We start from the raw sequence: 23,268 nt of genomic DNA, 5'->3' as shown, positions 1-23,268 counted from the left end.
ACGTGGGCTTATGGAAGACATCTCAAAATTATGAGGTGACAACCTGCCACTCACGGGAAAAAGATTTTATTGAGAGCTAGAAAAGATAGAAAGCTTCTTCCAGCGAGGTGATAAGAAAACTTGGATCATAGGTAAACATCACAAAAGAGGAACATTCCTTAGGGAAGGCTTTAGGTGAAATATCACCCAAGATAACTCCAATGCAATGATTGATGGGTTGCAAAGGATCTCATAACGAATAGAAAATGATGGGTTTAAATATCTCATTCTTAACAACTTGCGAATCATGAAACACGAAGGGAAATTGTCAAGAATGACATAACACCACCCGAAAAGATAAGATAGAAAGAATCGCACTTCGGAATGCAAGATGAAGAATGCTTGAACTATAGTTTGGCGGATCATAACTTTGAGAGAAATCTTGACGAACAATTGAAGAATGAAAGGAATCCTTGATGAACCACCATGTAGAGCCTCCATGGCGAACTCCGGTAAGAAAAGATGAAGCATCTCGAACCGAGAATTTTGATGAACCTCTAGAATAAGGAATTAATCACTTGGATGAAACAAGAATAAGAATTACATTATACAAATCCTTCATCAATTAAATTGATGACAACTAACGGATTTGGCATACTACTTATTCTCGTAGAAAGGATTAAGATAGATATTGCACAAACTTGGGAAGGTCTTCAACGAACCACCGGTGGGATTTGGAAACAACGAATGAATTGATATGATAACGGGGGAAGAGAAATCTTGAACGAACCACCATAAGAATTGAAAATGAAAGTAGCAAGGAAAAATTCACCAGAAAGAATTAGAAAATGAGACGAAGATACTTGAGTGAATTTTGATCCATGAGAACGAAGAGATCACGAGATGATTAGAGAATATTTGAATGATGCACCGGTATGATTTGGAGAACGAGAGCTGAAAGCTGAGAATGAATAAACCCGGAATGATGGCCTTCGCAGAATCAAACTGAAAAGACTCCTGAATTGCTCCGGATGGGTGAAAAGAATTCTCACAATCAAAAACAATTATGAGAGGATGGCATCAAGCTTGAACTACGCATGTTCGAGAGAACGGACCGAGATTTGAGAGAAACTCGTCTTCGGTCTTCAGATGTTGAGAAAGACGATGAGAAACACCACCAAGAATTGTTGAGGCACTCCGGAATGAAAATTAGAAAGGTTGAACCGACGATGAAAAGAATTTGAAAGATCTTATAGAAAGACATATGGCTGATGACAATTCATTCTTACGTCACACTTTGAAAAGAATTTGAGAGTAATTCTGAGAAAATTAGAAGAGTCAGGTAATATCTTGGGAAAAGACCTGTGGGTTAGGGCCCACTCAAAAGATACACCGTTGAACGATTTTGAAGAGAGATTGTACCGGTTGAATTAAATGGCTTGAATGAGATGACATCCTCGAAAGAGCTTGAACGAACGCAGTGTGGAAACACGAATCTTCGAGATATCTTCAGCACCCCGGAACAATTGAATAGCGAGAAATGGATGATTAAGAGGTGCACCGGCATGAGAAAACATTTGAAACGAGGAAAGGATATGATCGACAAAGCTTGAATTGAATCCACCGGAGAAGAAAAGAATGAAGAATAATGAACTTGTAGAGCATCTTTATGAGAAGCACTAGGTAAGAACTTTGATGGAAAAGAATGAAGAAATTTCACATCAATAAAATGGATACTTGATTAAGAAATCCGAGTCCTTGAAGAAAAAAAGGGTGGGAGGGTGTGTAAAACAAAAGACAACTTGGGCCGGTGGAAAGAACAACGTTGAGAAGGCTTTGAGTTGATCTCGCGGATGTTGAAAATGATCGGATCCACTTGAAGAGAAGCACGTCGGTTGAAAAGGATTGACATGACAATCTCGATTATCATGAAGGATTGGTGTTCACATTGGAATATGAGAACACCGCTTAGGAAAGGTATAGGATCAACATTTGACTTCGAAGCAACTCGAATACCACAATTGAAAACAAAATAAAGGATTGGCTTGCAGAATAAGCCGGAAATGAACATATGATAGATCCCATATCGTATCATGTGTCTATTGGAAAGATACCCTACGTGATACTTGAATTCCCACTTATAAACTCCCGAAACTTTCCAGTTATGCAATCAGGTGTTGGGGATACAGGGGAAGCATAATATCTCACCCAAAACTAGCAAATCCTACATCCAGCTGTATCCATCCTTCAACACATAACCAAAAAACCTTCGGAAATCATTTACCTCAACCTTCGAAAAGCATCTGTTATACGAGTTATGGTAATACTCCCTAACTCCCGCCCCAGTACTGGGTGGCGTCGAGGTTATCTCACCAATAACTGCATAAAAGAGATTTTCGATGTCGGCGAACTCAGGTATTTGAGAACTGCAACGATAAAATTGTGACGACAACACCTCGGAGCTCAACTCCCCGGGACACTGCCACAACCCCTAAATGTCAGGAGGCACCAAGAACAATGTTCTCATCACAAGACTATTCGAACGATTCCAAGATACCCGCGTGATCCTAAAAAAAATTCGTGAAATTTGTGGAGAGCAGAGTCAAAACTTCTACATCAGGAGGCCTCACCAGAGCGACGAAGGGACTGAGGAGTAAAAAGAATCCTACTCTTCGATATATATAATCCTAAGACTCAAAACATTTTGTTCTAGACACAACAATGTCAGCGATTCGATCAAGCAGGGGGCTCCTAAGTCGGGGATGGCTCTGATACCAACTTGTCACACCCACGATGCGGCTATATCTCCCACGTGCCGGGGCACGACTTAGAGGCATAACCACATAGTAGGCATGTCACAAGAGGGGTAATCTTTACACATCCCATGTACTGAATAAGGAAGGGATAAAGAGTCGGCTTACAATCGCCACTTCACACAATACATAAATATAGCATTACATCATCCAGAATACTGTTGCGTAACGTAGTAATTTCAAAAAAATTCCTACACACACGCAAGATCATGGTGATGCATTGCAACGAGAGGGGAGAGTGTTGTCTACGTACCCTTGTAGACCGGAAGCGGAAGCGTTAGCACAACGCGGTTGATGTAGTCGTACGTCTTCATGGCCCGACCGATCAAGCACCGAAACTACGGAACCTCCGAGTTCTACCACATGTTCAGCTCGATGACGATCCCCGGACTCTGATCCAGCAAAGTGTCAGGGAAGAGTTCCATCAGCACGACGGCGTGGTGACGATCTTGATGTTCTACCGTCGCAGGGCTTCGCCTAAGCACCGCTATAATATTATCGAGGATTATGGTGGAGGGGGGCACCGCACACGGCTAAGAGAACGATCACGAAGATCAACTTGTGTCTAGAGGTGCCCCCTGCCCCTGTATATAAAGGAGCAAGGGAGAGAGGCCGGACGTCCCTTGGGGCGCGCCAAGGAGGGGGGAGTTCTCCTCCTAGTAGGAGTAGGACTCCCCTTTCCTAGTCCAACTAGGAAGAGAGAAGGGGGAAGGAAGGAGAGGGAGAGGGAAAGAGGGGCCGCGGCCCCCTCCCCTAGTCCAATTCGGAATCCCCATGGGAGGGGGCGCACCACCTCCTGGGCTGCTGCCCTCTCTCTCCCCTCAGGCCCACTAAGGCCCAATACTTCCCTGGGGGGTTCCGGTAACCCTTCCGGCACTCCGGTTTTCTCCGAAATCACCCGAAACACTTCCGGTGTCCGAATATAGCCGTCCAATATATCGATCTTTATGTCTCGACCATTTTGAGACTCCTCGTCATGTCTGTGATCATATCCGAGACTCCGAACAACCTTCGGTACATAAAAATATATAAACTCATAATGAAACTGTCATCGTAACGTCAAGCGTGCGGACCCTACGGGTTCGAGAATAATGTAGACATGACCGAGACACGTCTCCGGTCAATAACCAATAGCAGAACTTGGATGCTCATATTGGCTCCTACATATTCTACGAAGATCTTTTATCGGTCAGACCGCATAACATCATACGTTGTTCCCTTTGTCATCGGTATGTTACTTGCCCAAGATTTGATCGTCGGTATCTCAATACCTAGTTCAATCTCGTTACCGGCAAGTCTCTTTACTCGTTCCATAATACATCATCCCGCAGCTAACTTATTAGTTGCAATGCTTGCAAGTCTTATGTGATGTGCATTACCGAGAGGGCCCAGAGATACCTCTCCGACAATCGGAGTGACAAATCCTAATCTCGAAATACGCCAACCCAACAAGTACCTTCGGAGACACCTGTAGAGCACCTTTATAATCACCCAGTTACGTTGTGACGTTTGGTAGCACACAAAGTGTTCCTCCCATAAACGGGAGTTGCATAATCTCATAGTCATAGGAACATGTATAAGTCATGAAGAAAGCAATAGCAACAAACTAAACGATCAAGTGCTAAGCTAACGAAATGGGTCAAGTCAATCACATCATTCTCCTAATGATGTGATCCCTTTAATCAAATGACAACTCATGACTATGGCTAGGAAACTTAACCATCTTCAATCAACGAGCTAGTCAAGTACAGGCATACTAGTGACACTATGTTTGTCTATGTATTCACACATGTATTATGTTTCCGGTTAATACAATTCTAGCATGAATAATAAACATTTACCATGATATAAGGAAATAAATAATAACTTTATTATTGCCTCTAGGGCATATTTCCTTCAGTCTCCCACTTGCACTAGAGTCAATAATCTAGATTACACAGTAATGATTCTAACACCCATGGAGCCTTGGTGCTGATCATGTTTTTCTCGTGGAAGAGGCTTAGTCAGCGGGTCTGTAACATTCAGATCTGTATGTATCTTGCAAATTTCTATGTCTCCCACTTGGACTAAATCTCGAATGGAATTGAAGCGTCTCTTGATGTGCTTGGTTCTCTTGTGAAATCTAGATTCCTTTGCCAAGGCAATTGCACCAGTATTGTCACAAAAGATTTTCATTGGACCCAATGCACTAGGTATGACACCTAGATCGGATATGAACTCCTTCATCCAGACTCCTTCATTTGCTGCTTCCAAAGCAGCTATGTACTCTGCTTCACATGTAGATCCCGCCACGATGCTTTGTTTTGAACTGCACCAACTGACAGCTCCTCCATTTAGTAAAAATACGTATCCGGTTTGCGATTTAAAATCGTCCGGATCAGTGTCAAAGCTTGCATCAACGTAACCATTTACGATGAGCTCTTTGTCACCTCCATATACGAGAAACATATCCTTAGTCCTTTTCAGGTATTTCGGGATGTTCTTGACCGCTGTCCAGTGATCCACTCCTGGATTACTTTGGTACCTCCCTGCTAGACTTATAGCAAGGCACACATCAGGTCTGGTACACAGCATTGCATACATGATAGAGCCTATGGCTGAAGCATAGGGAACATCTTCCATTTTCTCTCTATCTTCTGCGGTGGTCGGACATTGAGTCTTACTCAATTTCACACCTTGTAACACAGGCAAGAACCCTTTCTTTGCTTGATCCATTTTGAACTTCTTCAAAACCTTGTCAAGGTATGTGCTTTGTGAAAGTCCAATTAAGCGTCTTGATCTATCTCTATAGATCTTAATGCCCAATATGTAAGCAGCTTCACCGAGGTCTTTCATTGAAAAACTCTTATTCAAGTATCCCTTTATGCTATCCAGAAATTCTATATTATTTCCAATCAATAATATGTCATCCACATATAATATCATAAATGCTACAAAGCTCCCACTCACTTTCTTGTAAATACAGGCTTCTCCAAAAGTCTATATAAAACCAAATGCTTTGATCACACTATCAAAGCGTTTATTCCAACTCCGAGAGGCTTGCACCAGTCCATAAATGGATCGCTGGAGCTTGCACACTTTGTTAGCTCCCTCTGGATCGACAAAACCTTCTGGTTGCATCATATACAACTCTTCTTCCAGAAATCCATTCAGGAATGCAGTTTTGACATTCATTTGCCAAATTTCATAATCATAAAATGCGGCAATTTCTAACATGATTCGGAAAGACTTAAGCATCGCTACGGGTGAGAAGATCACATCGTAGTCAATCCCTTGAACTTGTCGAAAACCTTTAGCAACAAGTCGAGCTTTATAGACAGTAACATTACCGTCAGTGTCAGTCTTCTTCTTGAAGATCCATTTATTCTCAATTGCTTGCCGATCAACGGGCAAGTCAACCAAAGTCCACACTTTGTTCTCATACATGGATCCCATCTCAGATTTCATGGCTTCTAGCCATTTTGCGGAATCTGGGCTCACCATCCCTTCTTCATAGTTCGTAGGTTCATCATGATCTAGTAGCATGACTTCCAGAACAGGATTACCATACCACTCTGGTGCGGATCTTACTCTGGTTGATCTACGAGGTTCGGTAGTAACTTGATCTAAAGTTTCATGATCATTATCATTAGCTTCCTCACTAATTGGTGTAAGTGTCACAGAAACCGGTTTCTGTGATGTACTACTTTCCAATAAGGGAGAAGGTATATTTACCTCATCAAGTTCTACTTTTCTCCCACTCACTTCTTTTGAGAGAAACTCCTTCTCTAGAAAAACTCCGAATTTAGCAACAAAAGTCTTGCCTTCGGATCTGTGATAGAAGGTGTACCCAATAGTCTCCTTTGGGTATCCTATGAAGACACATTTCTCCGATTTGGGTTCGAGCTTATCAGGTTGAAGCTTTTTCACATAAGCATCGCAGCCCCAAACTTTTAGAAACGACAACTTTGGTTTCTTGCCAAACCACAGTTCATAAGCCATCGTCTCAACGGATTTCAATGGTGTCCTATTTAACGTGAATGCAGCCCTCTCTAAAGCATAACCCCAAAACGATAACGGTAAATCAGTAAGAGACATCATAGATCGCACCATATCTAATAAAGTACGATTATGACGTTCGGACACACCATTACGCTGTGGTGTTCTGGGTGGCATGAGTTGCGAAACTATTCCGCATTGTTTCAAATGTAGACCAAACCCATAACTCAAATATTCTCCTCCACGATCAGATCGTAGAAACTTTATTTTCTTGTTACGATGATTTTCAACTTCACTCTGAAATTCTTTAAACTTTTCAAATGTTTCAGACTTATGTTTCATTAAGTAGATATACCCATATCTGCTTAAATCATCTGTGAAGGTGAGAAAATAACGATATCTGCCACGAGCCTCAACATTCATTGGACCACGTACATCTGTATGTATGATTTCCAACAAATCCGTTGCTTCTCCATAGTACCGGAGAACGGCGTTTTAGTCATCTTACCCATGAGGCACGGTTCGCAAGTACCAAGTGATTCATAATCAAGTGGTTCCAAAAGTCCATCAGTATGGAGTTTCTTCATGCGCTTTACACCGATATGACCTAAACGACAGTGCCACAAATAAGTTGCACTATCATTATCAACTCTGCATCTTTTGATTTCAACATTATGAATATGTGTATCACTACTATCGCTATTCATCAAAAATAGACCACTCTTCAAGGGTGCATGACCATAAAAGATATTACTCATATAAATAGAACAACCATTATTCTCTGATTTAAATGAATAACCGTCTCGCATCAAACAAGATCCAGATATAATGTTCATGCTCAACGCTGGCACCAAATAACAATTATTTAGGTCTAATACTAACCCCGAAGGTAGATGTAGAGGTAGCGTGCCGACCGCGATCACATCGACTTTGGAACCATTTCCCACGCGTATCGTCACCTCGTCCTTAGCCAATCTTCGCTTGATCCGTAGCCCCTGTTTTGAGTTGCAAATGTTAGCAACAGAACCAGTATCAAACACCCAGGTGCTACTGTGAGCATTAGTAAGGTACACATCAATAACATGTATATCACATATACCTTTGTTCACTTTGCCATCCTTCCTATCCGTCAAATACTTGGGGCAGTTCTGCTTCCAGTGACCAGTCTGCTTGCAGTAGAAGCACTCAGTTTCAGGCTTAGGTCCAGACTTGGGTTTCTTCTCCTTAGCAACAACTTGTTTGCTGTTCTTCTTGAAGTTCTCTTTCTTCTTCCCTTTGCCCTTTTTCTTGAAACTAGTGTTCTTATTGACCATCAACACTTGATGCTCCTTCTTGATTTCTACCTCCGCGGCTTTTAGCATTGCGAAGAGCTCAGGAATAGTCTTATTCATCCCTTGCATATTATAGTTCATCACGAAGCTTTTGTAGCTTGGTGGCAGTGATTGAAGAACTCTGTCAATGACACTATCAACAGGAAGATTAACCCCCAGTTGAGTCAAGTGATTATGATACCCAGACATTTTGAGTATATGTTCACTGACAGAACTATTCTCCTCCATCTTGCAGCTATAGAACTTATTGGAGACTTCATATCTCTCAATCCGGGCATTTGCTTGAAATATTAACTTCAACTCCTGAAACATCTCATATGCTCCATGACGTTCAAAACGTCCTTGAAGACCCGGTTCTAAGCCGTAAAGCATGACACACTGAACTATCGAGTAGTCATCAGCTTTGCTCTGCCAGACGTTCATAACATCTGGTGTTGCTCCTGCAGCAGGCTTGGCACTTAGCGATGCTTCCGGGACGTAATTCTTCTGTGCAGCAATGAGGATAATCCTCAAGTTATGGACCCAGTCCGTGTAATTGCTACCATCATCTTTCAACTTTGCTTTCTCAAGGAACGCATTAAAATTCAACGGAACAACAGCATGAGCCATCTATCTACAATCAAACATAGACAAGCAAGATACTATCAGGTACTAAGTTCATGATAAATTTAAGTTCAGTTAATCATATTACTTAAGAACTCCCACTTAGAAAGATATCCCTCTAATCCTCTAAGTGATCACGTGATCCAAATCAACTAAACCATGTCCGATCATCACGTGAGATGGAGTAGTATCAATGGTGAACATGAATATGTTGATCATATCTACTATATGATTCACGCTCGACCTTTCGGTCTCTGTGTTCCGAGGCCATATCTGTTATATGCTAGGCTCGTCAAGTTAAACCTGAGTATTCCGCGTGTGCAACTGTTTTGCACCCGTTGTATTTGAACGTAGAGCCTATCACACCCGATCATCACGTGGTGTCTCAGCACGAGGAACTTTCGCAACGGTGCATACTCAGGGAGAACACTTATACTTTGATAATTTAGTGAGGGATCATCTTATAATGCTACCGTCAATCAAAGAAAGATAAGATGCATAAAAGATAAACATCACATGCAATCAATATAAGTGATATGATATGGCCATCATCATCTTGTGCTTGTGATCTCCATCTTCGATGCACCATCATGATCACCATCGTCACCGGCGCAACACCTTGATCACCATCGTAGCATCGTTGTCGTCTCGCCAAAACTTATGCTTCCACGACTATCGCTACCGCTTAGTGATAAAGTAAAGCATTACAGCGCGATTGCATTGCATACAATAAAGCGACAACCATATGGCTCCTGCCAGTTGCTGATAACTCGGTTACAAAACATGATCATCTCATACAATAAAATTTAGCATCATGTCTTGACCATATCACATCACAACATGCCCTGCAAAAACAAGTTAGACGTCCTCTACTTTGTTGTTGCAAGTTTTACGTGGCTGCTACGGGCTTTAGCAAGAACCGTTCTTACCTATGCATCAAAAACCACAACGATAGTTTGTCAAGTTGGTGCTGTTTTAACCTTCGCAAGGACCGGGCGTAGCCACACTCGGTTCAACTAAAGTTGGAGAAACTGACACCCGCCAGCCACCTGTGTGCAAAGCACGTCGGTAGAACCAGTCTCGCGTAAGCGTACGCGTAATGTCGGTCCGGGCCGCTTCATCCAACAATACCGCCGAACCAAAGTATGACATGCTGGTAAGCAGTATGACTTATATCACCCACAACTCACTTGTGTTCTACTCGTGCATAACATCAACGCATAAAACCTAGGCTCGGATGCCACTATTGGGTAACGTAGTAATTTCAAAAAAAATCCTACGCACACGCAAGATCATGGTGATGCATAGCAACGAGAGGGGAGAGTGTTGTCTACGTACCCTCGTAGACCGGAAGCGGAAGCGTTAGCACAACGCGGTTGATGTAGTCGTACGTCTTCACGGCACGACCGATCAAGCACCGAAACTACGGCACCTCTGAGTTCTAGCACACGTTCAGCTCGATGACGATGCCCGGACTCCGATCCAGCAAAGTGTCGGGGAAGAGTTCCGTCAGCACGACGGCGTGGTGACGATCTTGATGTTCTACCGTCGCAGGGCTTCGCCTAAGCACCGCTACAATATTATCGAGGATTATGGTGGAGGGGGGCACCGCACACGGCTAAGAGAACGATCACGAAGATCAACTTGTGTCTAGAGGTGCCCCCCTACCCATGTATATAAAGGAGCAAGGGGGAGAGGCCGGCCGGCCCTTGGGGCGCGCCAAGGAGGGGGGAGTCCTCCTCCTAGTAGGAGTAGGACTTCCCTTTCCTAGTCCAACTAGGAAGAGAGAAGGGGGAAGGAAAGAGAGGGAGAGGGAGAGGGAAAGAGGGGCCGCGCCCCCCTCCCCTAGTCCAATTCGGACTCCTCATGGGAGGGGGCGCGCCACCTCCTGGGCTGCTGCCCTCTCTCTCCCCTCAGGCCAACTAAGGCCCAATACTTCCCCGGGGGGTTCCGGTAACCCTTCTGGCACTCCGGTTTTCTCCGAAATCACCTGAAACACTTCCGGTGTCCGAATATAGCCGTCCAATATATCGATCTTGATGTCTCGACCATTTCGAGACTCCTCGTCATGTCCGTGATCATATTCGGGACTCCGAACATCCTTCGGTACATCAAAATATATAAACTCATAATGAAACTGTCATTGTAACGTTAAGCGTGCGGACCCTACGTGTTCGAGAATAATGTAGACATGGCCGAGACACGTCTCCGGTCAATAACCAATAGTGGAACCTAGATGCTCATATTGGCTCCCACATATTCTATGAAGATCTTTTACCGGTCAGACCGCATAACAACATACGTTGTTCCTTTTGTCATCGGTATGTTACTTGCCCGAGATTTGATCGTCGGTATCCCAATACCTAGTTCAATCTCATTACCGGCAAGTGTCTTTACTCGTTCCGTAATACATCATCCCACAGCTAACTTATTAGTTGCAATGCTTGCAAGGCTTATGTGATGTGCATTACCGAGAGGGCCCAGAGATACCTCTCCGACAATCGGAGTGACAAATCCTGATCTCGAAATACGCCAACCCAACAAGTACCTTCGGAGACACCTGTAGAGCACCTTTATAATCACCCAGTTATGTTGTGACGTTTGGTAGCACACAAAGTGTTCCTCCGGTAAACGGGAGTTGCATAATCTCATAGTCATAGGAATATGATAAGTCATGAAGAAAGCAATAGCAACAAACTAAATGATCAAGTGCTAAGCTAACGAAATGGGCCAAGTCAATCACATCATTCTCCTAATGATGTGATCCCGTTAATCAGATGACAACTCATGTCTATGGCTAGGAAACTTAACCATCTTCGATCAACGAGCTAGTCAAGTTGAGGCATACTAGTGACACTATGTTTGTCTATGTATTCACACATGTATTATGTTTTCGGTTAATACAATTCTAGCATGAATAATAAACATTTATCATGATATAAGGAAATAAATAATAACTTTATTATTGCCTCTAGGGAATATTTCCTTCAAATACAATCAAGGTCCGACTACAGAACCAAAATAAAAGAAGACCACCCCTAATGCTAGATCCCCAATCGCCCCAACCAGGCTCCACTACTGATCGAAAGGAAACGAAACAACACAATGAACACGATCTTCATCGAGCCCCCACTTGAGCTCAGTTGCATCACCTGCACTGGTATCATTGGCACCTGCAACTGTTTGGAAGTATCTGTGAGTCACGGGGACTCAGCAATCTCACACCCGCGAGATCAAGACTATTTAAGCTTATGGGTAGGAAAGGGTAGTGACGTGGAGCTGCAGCAAGCACCAAGCATATATGGTGGCTAACAAACGCAAACAAGAGCGAGAAGAGAAGCAATGCAACGGTCGTGAACTAGAAGTGATCAAGAAGTGATCCTGAAACTACTTACGTTCAAGCATAACACAAGAACCGTGTTCACTTCCCAGACTCCGCCAGAAAGAGACCATCACGGCTACACACGCGGTTGATTCATTTTAATTAAGTTAAGTGTCTAGTTCTCTACAACCAGACATTAAAAAATTCCCATCTGCCCATAACCGCGGGCACGGCTTTCGAAAGTTCAAACCCTGCAGGGGTATCCCAACTTAGCCCATCACATGCTCTCGCGAACAATGAAGGATATTCCTTCTCCCAGGAAGACCCGATCAGACTCGGAATCCCAGTTACAAGACATTTCGACAGTGGTAAAACAAGACCAGCAAAGCCGCCCGAATGTGCCGACAAATCCCGATAGGAGCTACACATATCTCGTTCTCAGGGCACACCGGATGAGCCAGACGTCGGGTTGGCATAGACCCTTGTTGCCCAGGGGGCGCCAGACATCGCTCAGGTTGGACAAACACTTAGAGAAGCACTGGCCCGGGGGGTTATAATAAATATGACCCTCGGGAGCGCAACTCCCAAGGGAAAAGTAGGTGGTGGTGAGACAAATGGTAAAACCAAGGTTGGGCCTTGCTGGAGGAGTTTTATTCAAAGTGAACTATTAAGGGGTCCCCATAACACCCAACTGCGTAAGCAACGCAAAATCAAGGAACATAACACCGATATGACGGAAACTAGGGTGGCAAGAGTGGAACAAAACACCAGGCATAAGTCTGAGCCTTCCTCCCTTTACCAAGTGTATAGATGCATTAATTAAAATAATAGATATTGTGATATCCCAACATAACCATGTTCCAACATGGAACAAACTTCAACTTCACCTGCAACTAGCAACGCTATAAGAGGGGCTGAGCAAAAGTAGTAACATAGCCAAACAACGGTTTGCTAGGAAAAGGTGGGTTAGAGGCTTGACAGGGCAATATAGGAGGCATGATATAGCAAAGTGGTAGGTAGCACGGCATAGCAATAGAGCGAGCAACTAGCAAGCAAAGATAGAAGTAATTTCGATGGTATAGTCATCTTGCCTGAGATCCTGCAAGGAAGAAGAACGATTCCATAAAGAAGACAAACAGACGTAGTCGAACGGATCCTCACAACTAAGGATATAAAGAACCTATGCTTGTGACAACCCGTGGTGAAGATAGAGGATGAAAGCCTCATCAAGATGAGGGATACCAATTAAGATGGCAAAATCCTCGTAAAGATAAGCATGAGGAAAATAATCTTCACCACACAAGAGTACATCAAGATGCAATGATATAAGACACGCACTCAAGGCAAAAGCTTTCACGGAGCCACCAAAGAAATAACATAAGAAAGACAAGGTGGCCGTGAAAGAAAGGATATCAACTAGATATGCAACTTCTCTCAAGTGTATAAGATTCTAGGTAAACGAAATCATGATGATATATATATCTACAAAGAAGGATGTACACCCGAAATAGTTACAACACGAGGAACAAGATATCCAAAGGGAGGTCATACATATACCAATAAGATATTTGCTTGGAAGCATAGCTCATGGCTAGATATGGTCTTATTGTATATAAATGAAGTCCACACACGAACAACAAAGACATCACAACTAGCAACAAGAGATCATTGTTGGGATGCTTTGAGAAAGCAAACAAGTATCACAAGAATGAATGAATAACATGCCATGATACAACCTACAAAAGGTTGATACAAGAAATGTGTGCATGAAGAATATGAAGATACTTGTTACCGAGTTAACATTGGAAGGATGTAGTAGATACCAATTGAAGGTAGATAGTACTCCCTCTGTCCCAAAATATAAAAACATTTTTTTACACTACACCAGTGTAAAAAATGTTCTTATATTATGGGACGGAGGGAGTAGTTCATTGATCATCCTAGCTCGAGTCCAATAAGCACATGATGACAACACCTTCCTTGTGAGTGAGGCGAGCTTCCAATGTATCTCCAATTGTTCCTAGAACAACAACACAAACAAAATGGTACCCAAACTCATTGGGTCCAAGGAGTTAGAGAACCAACAATACATAGGACAAACTCCACATAAAAATGTGCATATAGATACGAAAATGAATTTCATGCACATCTCATCCAATTTGAGACTTGGTGAAGTTTCCCCTGTATATTGGGTCAAAGAAAGAAAGCATGCCAAAGATACTACACGAAGTTAATATGCATGCTCAAGACTTTCAAGAACCGATACCAAATGACAAAGAAATACCAAGTGAAGAAAAGATACCAAATGAATAAATCATCACTTGGAGGATATCAATTGAAAGATACATCAAGGAATGAGATATCCAATGGCACACTCAAAAATAAAGATGTCAAACTCCCAAAAGAGAGAATGGTTCCAAACAAACCAAGTGCTCTACAAAGTTTCATGATGGCATGAAGTACCAAAAGAAACGATTTGCATTCCACCAACACACACTTGAAAAGGATCACAAGGTGAGTGTTCTAAGAAAAATAGGATAGCTCCCCAAGCATTGTGCATTATGGAGAATTTGCATTTGAATACAAAAAGCACAAGATGGGATCACCACTTTCACTATATCTATACAAACACTAGACAAGCTCAAGCAAACAACAAGATCCACAAGTGGTATGGAATACAATGGGAGTTGACACAATCCTAGGCAAGGGATAAGGCAAACAAAAGCAAAGGCTAATGTAAAGATGATCAATAATTTCTACCACACAAGTGAGTACCAACTGTCAAAAGACAAGAAGTATTTGGAAATAATTCCCGGTGGTAGATAGCAAGGATATACGACATTATCTTCACACCAAACAAAAAGCAAATTGCAACTTGTAGAGCTAACATGCCACCTAGGAACAAGATAATTTACAATATCAACTCTAGATGACAATATCTCAAATGTACACATTTTCTAGGCTAGTAATATACACACAGCATATCACTCCCCCATAATGTGATACCAATTAAAGAGAGACAAGAGGCAATTAAAGGATCCAACAAGAGATAATTAATGGACTATTTAGAATTTGAATTTCTCATGAGAAGACATACCACATAGCGACTAGATAATCTTTTAATATCAATACTAGATGGTATTCCTCATGTACACACATTTATAGGATTGTGAGGTGCAGAAAGCAGATCACTCCCCCACAATGGGATATTCCATTAATCTCTCACAAGAGCCAACTAAGATATGACCAAGATGCACAAAGGCTCAACGAACGACACACATGTACATGATGTGCAAACCAGCACACACATACTTGATTGCTCAAGATAATCAAGTTGGAAGCACAACATATACAAACACATGCAAGGAACGAAACCAAACATGCAAAGGGGCAGTAACTATCAATGTAGACACTTTAAGCACGAGTTACCGCAAGGAGGAACATTGGATATAAGATAGAAAATTGATAATCCGTATGACTTGGCTTGAGACAATAAGAATGATGAAGTCCCCTTAATTCTTCATAATGTAGCCACGTCTCCAATGACCTCCAATATCACCTATTGATCAAGTTTGAGCATTTTGGTCCCCAACCAAGTTGGGTCCTAAGAGGTTAGTCATAATAGGCTTGGCTACCCAAATGGTTCTTTTCTTGACACCACTTTGAGCACCAACAAATTTGGCAAGCACATTGCCAACATTATCCTTCCCAAGAGAATATATATCATCAATTAGGATAGGGTTGGATAAGGTACCATTTGTGCATGCAGAAGCGACGTGACCTTTTTCACGACATAGGTAGCAACGTCTACTCTTTACTTTCTTCTCACTTGATTTCTCAACTTGAGAAGCATTAGCTTGAGTTTTCTTGGGAAGAGGCCTTTATTCAACTTGAGGTTGAGAATGAGAGTGAACTTGTGGCCGCTTCCCTTGTTTCTTGTCACTAATGGCCTTCTTCTTCAAAGGGCAAGATTTAACATGATGCCCTTCAATTTTGCACTTGAAGCAAATGATCTTGGCCGAATTCTTGACTTGTTTTTGGCCCTTCTTCTTGTTGCTCTTGGACTTCTTCTTCTTAATGGAGTTGAATCCAAGTCCACCTTTGTCATCGGCGGATTTTTGCACACTCAAGATATTGTTGAGTGTGAATTTCCCTTCATGACTCTTTTCCAAGTCTTCCTTCAAAGAAGTGACTTGGGCCCTGAGCTCTTTGATTTCCTCTACATGGTTAGTCTCAATACAAGTACTAGAGGAAGTATAAGCTTCATCGTTAGAGCAACAAGGCAAGGAAAGCAATTCATCACAACATCTACCAACATTGTGAGTAGATGAATTACAAGGACTAGCACATGGCAACATAGCATTTTGACTAGAAGTAGTGCTAGTATCAACATGAGGCTCACTAGATGTTACCTTAGCAATGATGGCCTCATGAGCTATCTTTAGCACATTATGGGATACTAGAAGATCATCATGAGAGCTTGAGAGCTTTTCATGGCTTTCTTCCAATTTCCCATAGTTTCTAGATAGCAACTCAAGTTGAGCCCGTAGCTCAATGTTCTCCTTCAAAATGGATGCTTCACAAGTAATATAGTTAGTAGCACAAGCATCATCATTAACAACAATAGGAGAGCACAACTTAGCAAGCTCTTTTGAATAAGAAGCTTCAGTTTGATCATGAGACTCAGTGAGTTTGATGAGCTCACCCTTGATGACCCTTGAGCCATTTTCGAGGTGCTCAAAATTGAGTCTAACATGAGCAACTTCAAGCTTAGAATTTTTAGTTTCAAAAACATTGGCCACCTCAAGAGCTCTATCATGAGATTCCTTCACTCTAGATAATTCTAGAGCAAAAGTCTCCTCAAGAGATTCTTTGGTGGTTTGTTCAAGATCAAGAGCTTGAGAGAGGTCCGCAATCTCATTAGTGTAATCACGCTCATGACCTTCCATTTTATCAATGGTGACCTCATACTCCTCAAGACGAGATTCCAACTCATCAATATAATTCTTGCCCTCAATAGCAATAGACATGATTTCCATGAAGTTGGAACGAGCAATTTTATACTTATGAAGAGCTTTAAAAATCATTTCCCCCTTAATTTTTAAGGAGGCAAAATTATCATTCTCTTCATCATTATCCTCATCATTATTAGCATCAACATCATCATCAAGAGACGTATTGGGGTTCAAGGTAGGAGATACCTTAGAAGCCTTGGCCACAAGGCAAACCGCAATAGATGATGATGTAGGATCTGTTGAAGCACCATTTAAGACCACATCTTGTTCCATGGGGTGCTGGGTTTCCTCTACATTGTTAGCACAACAATTCGAGGAAATATATGCATTTTTATCATGGTAACAAGACATAGTAAACATATCATCATGAGATTTAGTCAAGCAATTTCTACATGATATGCAAGGGTTATCAACACAAGCATGTGAAACATTTGGAGTGCTCGAAGTGTTAAAGCCCAAAGAAGGAGCATTGCAATAAGATAGTGATGAAGGATCATCCACAATAAGCATACTATCATCATTGCAATGACCAACACTACTCACCATATCATTACCTTGTGGCAAACCACATGTAGGTGAAGTAGAAGAAGTTGAGAAGACTATACGACTGGAGGTGGAGGGAGAACAATCATCCCCACAAATCTTGGACACACCATATTTATCTTGAAGCTTCGTCCACAAATCATGAGCATCCCGGAACGACATGAGTTGAAATATAACTACATTGCTCAAAGCATGGAAAAGCATATTAGAAGCTTGAGCATTAAGATAAGAGTTTTTATCATCCTCTAAATATAATCTTTGGGGATCCTTTGGAGGAGAAAACCCATATCTACAATTCTCTCTAAATTTGGGTCCATGACGCTAAAGAGATTAAGCATGCGAATTACCCAAACATCAAAATTTGTGCCATTGAAACTAAGAGTGTCAGAGAATCCTAATCCCCTAGTTGACATATTTACTCTCTAGGCGGTATAGCCTAATAAAGAGAGACGAGGCTCTGATACCAATTGAAAGATCGTGGATGTCGCCTAGAGGGGGGTGAATAGGCGTTTTAAAATAATTACGGTTTAGGCTTGAACAAATGCGGAATGAACCTAGCGGTTAATTTTTCAAGCACAAAACCTACAAGAACTAGGCTCACCTATGTGCACCAACAACTTACGCTAAGCAAGATAAACTACTAGGTGATAGCAAGATATATGACAAGAAACAATATGGCTATCACAAAGTAAAGTGCATAAGTAAACAGCTCGGGTAAGAGATAACCGAGGCATGCGGAGACGATGATGTATCCCGAAGTTCACACTCCTGCGGATGCTAATCTCCGTTTGGAGCGGTGTGGAGGCAAAATGCTCCCCAATAAGCCACTAGGGCCACCGTAATCTCCTTACGCCCTCGCACAATGCAAGATGCCGTGATTCCACTAAGGGACCCTTGAGGGAGGTCACCGAACCTGTACAAATGGCAACCCTTGGGGGCGGTCACCGAACCCGTACACTTTGGCAACCCTTAGGGGCGGTCACCGGTACCCGTCAAATTGCTCGAGGCGATCTCCACAACCCAATTGGAGACCCCGACGCTTGCTCGGAGCTTTACACCATAATGATTGAGCTCCGAACAACACCAACCGTCTAGGGCGCCAAGGCACCCAAGAGGAACAAGCTCTAGGGTGCCCAAACACCCAAGAGTAATAAGCTTCTCAAACTTCACTTCCACGTATCACCATGGAGAACTCAAACCGATGCACCAAATGCAATGGCAAGGGCACACGGAGTGCCCAAGTCCTTCTGTCTCAAATCCCACCGAAGCAACTAATGCTGGGGAGGAAAATGAGAGGAAGAACAAGAAGGAGAACACCAAGAACTCCAAGGTCTAGATCCAAGGGGTTCCCCTCACATAGAGGAGAAAGTGATTGGTGGAAATGTGGATCTAGATCTCCTCTCTCTTTTCCCTCAAAAACTAGCAAGAATCCATGGAGGGATTGAGAGTTAGCAAGCTCGAAGAAGGTCAACAATGGGGGAAGAACACAAGCTCAAGAGATGTGTTTCATTGGGGAAGAAGACCCCCTTTTATAGGTGGGGAAAAATCCAACCGTTATGCTCACAGCCCGCATAGAGCGGTACTACCGCTCCAAGGAGCAGTGCTACCGCTAGGGCGGAAGTACCCCTTTGAAAAACAACAGCGAGGAGGCAAAAGGCCAGTAGAACCGCCGGAGCGGTACTACCTATCGTCCTCATGGTACTACCGCTCGACCTCATGGTACTACCACAAATGGTAGCGGTACTATAACTTGCGAGCGGTACAAAAAAAATACTTCCGTGCCTACTTCCGCTGAGCAAAACACGAGATTTTCGTCCGGAGCGGTACTACAGCTTAGGAGCCGCGGTAGTACTGCTCTGGAGCGGTACTACCGCTCGGGAGCCGCGGTAGTACCGCTCTGGAGCGGTAGTATAAAATTACATCCGCTCTAGCCACGGTAGTACCGCTGCAGCCTTTACCAAAACAGCCACAACTTCTGCAAACGGACTCCGAATTCAACGAAACCAAGTTTGTTGGAATGCTAACGACATGGGCTAACACAATCTTGATAGAAATATCAATAAGAAGCAAATGAGAAAAGGCCCATAAGAAAAAGGTGAGAACCCTTTCTTGGATAAGACCGATAAAACCTCCAACACCGAAAACATCATAGAAGACGCATGCGAACTACGTTTTCGATGAACTCAAGCTTGTCTTCAAGACGACCATAAGCTCTAAGACTCACAAAGAGAACCAAACAAGAACCAAGAAAGATGATGCAAGGATGCAATGGTTTGAGCTCTCTACGAATGATACGATCGAGCTACTCATCGAGAGCCCCCCTAGATAGTACTCCCCTCGATCCTATAACCCAGTCTCCCAACTACCATCATGAGACCGGTAAAATAGAAAACCTATCAAGGGCAATCCTTTGCCTTGCACATGGTCCACTTGAGCTAGATGATGACGATCTTGACTCCCTCAAGTTGGACCACCTTTCTTGATTGCATTGGCTCGATGAAGACTAGTTGATTGCTCCCCCATACTCCACTATGGATGAGCCACTCTTCTGCACATCTTCAAAAGTCCATTGTCACCACAATGGACGGCAAGCTTCAAGCATTTGATCTCTTCTTGATGCTTCACTTGAATTTGCACACCGCAACCTAACCCCACAAAGAACTCTCATGAAGACCATGGGTTAGTACACAAAAGCGTAATGGACAATGCTTACCATACCATGGGATCACTTGATCCCTCTGTACATCTTGTACGCTTTGTGTGTTGATCAACTTGATTCACTCTTGACTTAGTCTTGATCAACCTTGATTCTTTTCAACTCTCTTCATTTGGATGATGTCTTGAAGGTAAACATGAATGATCAAACAATCTTCTTCTTCAAGACATGCTTGCAATAAGCTCAACTCTCAAATGACCAATCTTTGGATAATTCCTTGAATAGCACCTTGGTCGACACAAACTCTCCTTGAAACCAACACATGTACTCCAAGAAAAGCCTATGGACAAAACCTTCAAATATAACTCAAGGCAACCATTAGTCCATAGAGATTGTCATCAATTACCAAAACCAAACATAGGGGCACCGCATGTTCTTTCAGAGGGGCACCTCGCGAGGTTCCGGTGATGCAAGCCATGACACCAAGGCTAGGCGGGCACCAGGCGGGCGCCAGCGCACAGTGTCCTCGTTTCCTCTTTGGTGCTAAAGGGGCAGGCGCAGGCGAGGAGTCCCGAGGCATTAGGCAAAGGTTTGCATATCGGTGCAACAAAACCAAGACCAGAAGGACGACAGGACGGAGGTCACCATGGAGCCTAGGACGGCATCACCACCAAAGCCTTTGGCAGGAGAAGACCACCTTTTGTCAGGATAACTTGTACTAGTTGTCTCCCTTCAAATTTGGCCATTGTTGGATCCCTTCCCTCCTACATTTGGGAAGAGTATCAGGACCTCTATAAATAGGACTAGCCACCACAGTAGGAGGCAACTCATCTTGGATCGGATCCATTCCATCCTCAACCACACAACCTCATCGAGTCCAAGAACACCTCTCCTCAGGAGGCTGTTCTTCCGTTGTACTTATTCATCCTTAGCCGAAGAGGCAATCCACCACACCACACTGGGGTAGGGTATTACACCACATCGGTGGCCCGAACCTATATAAACCCTGTGTCCTTTGTTCTTCGGGTTCGGCGAGTTAGGTTCTGAGATCGTTGCGAGAGCGTGAGCTGGGGGGAAAGATCTTCATGCACACCCCAGTATTTGAACCTCAAGGGTTTTGCCGGAACCCAAAATCCGACATTTGGCGCGCCAAGTAGGGGTGCACCGAGGTTGTCTTCCCCATCGACCGATCCGCCGTCACCCTGCATCTCCGATGTCTGATGATCCGAGCGCCCAGGCCGACCGCTGGGCGGCCCGGCTAGCTCGAGCACCTCCATCTGTTCCACAAGACCTCAACTCCGCACTCCAAGCGGCCCGCGTGCCGCCCAACTCCCACGGACGCGGGCAGCGTGGATCGACGTTCGCCACCCTCATGCCGCGGCGCACGCGGGCCACCGCAAGATCCATGAGCTATGCAGCAGCGATGACGCCACACACCCGACGGGAATAGGCGAACATGCGAGCCGCTCTCGTGGTGGCGCGGGAGTTGCTGCGGTGCCGGTTGATGGAGAGCGGCCATGATGCGCTGCTGGAACGTGTCGCCGAGCTATTGGATGCTGCGGCCAGGGGTACACCACCTTTCTACTATCTACTCACATCTCAAGTTGTGGCCAGGTCACACGGCGGGCCTCGTTGCGCCTACGTGCTCCCAGGTGCACCAGGAGGGCTCGCCAGCACTGGCACGACCGGCGGTCTCGGGCACCCGACCGCGCTCTTGCCTCCCCTGGGTGGCGTGGGCATTGCTCCTCATGGTCCCAATCGAGCGCCACCCCATGGCCACCAGTAAGGCACACCGGGCTCGGCAGCATGGGGAGCGGGGTGCCTTGGCGGAGGCTCCGGCAAGGCAGCCCAGGAAGCCTATGTGCCCCGCATGGTGAATCAGTAGTATGCGCCAGAGGACGACCCCTGCACGTTCTACAAGCCGGGCTGGGAAGAAGAGATGTTGGAAGCCAAGGCCTTCTACGAGCCACCCAGGAGCCTCGCCGACCCCACCAACGGCAACCACCATAGGGTACCGCTGATAACTCAGGAGTAGGCTTACACTAACCATGGGTCGCAAGTGGACCAGGCCATGTCGGCGGATGGCGCCCCCCAGCGCTGCAGCCCCACCCCAGCCAGGGGCGGCGCACTAGGGGCTGCGCGGAAGGGGTCCGGAGCAAGGCCCACCGCCATGTCACGCGGGGCAAGGCGTCACCCGGACGTAGGTCCTCTGCCGGGGAGGTGCTGGTGAGCCCTCCCCCCGGCAGAGGGCCCGTGGTCGCCAAGGGCGCCGCTGGCGTCACTTATGCCCCTTGGCCTTGTTCTGGTTTCCGGACGCCCCAAGGGTGGTCGAGGGTGGCGCAAGGCGGGGCCCTTGTCTGGTGATATTAATCAAGGCTCGTGCCAGTGAAGGTCTCCACCCGTGACACTCTCACGTAATAATGAGTGGGGTTTTACACTCCCCGGAGTCTCCAGATGGCCGCCCTCGGGCCTCGGGGGCTCCCGCCCACGTCCTAGTGGAAGCTCCATGCCCCGCGCTGGCCGTCGACACTGTCCCCCGATTACTAAGATCATGGCCGGCAAGGGCACTAGGCTCCGCGCTAGTGAGAAGACAAGAAGACTAGCTAGATGCTGGATGCGGCCTTTTGCTTTCAACCCCCTTTTTCTGTAGCTCAATTTGTGGCCTTTGGATTTGAATTTGAAGTCGTATTTTCATTGGCCATTGCGGGGAGTGTCTTTTCTCATTCATGTTAATTTCATGAGTTTTCTGGATTCGTGCCTTGTTTTGAGGTTTGCGTTTGCCACCTCCCCCTTCCGAGCACATCGTGAGTGGGGGCTAGGCGTTGGATACACGCGCCGTGCGCGCACCCCGCCATGACTGGCGCTCGCTCCTCGCGAGGCCCTCTCGGACAGACTAGAAGACTCCTCAGGAGCCCCAAGCCTCGAGAGCCCGCGAAGGACTCCCCTCGAGAGAATACACATCCGCGGCAACCAAATCAGAGTAATGCCTGCTTGGGCCAAGGTAAATTGTAGCCGCACGCCCGCAAGG

Source organism: Triticum urartu, chromosome 3, assembly GCF_003073215.2.
Source record: "Triticum urartu cultivar G1812 chromosome 3, Tu2.1, whole genome shotgun sequence".
NCBI lineage: Eukaryota > Viridiplantae > Streptophyta > Magnoliopsida > Poales > Poaceae > Triticum > Triticum urartu.
The sequence above is the reverse complement of the archived record's forward strand: the minus strand, read 5'-3'. Positions refer to the sequence as shown.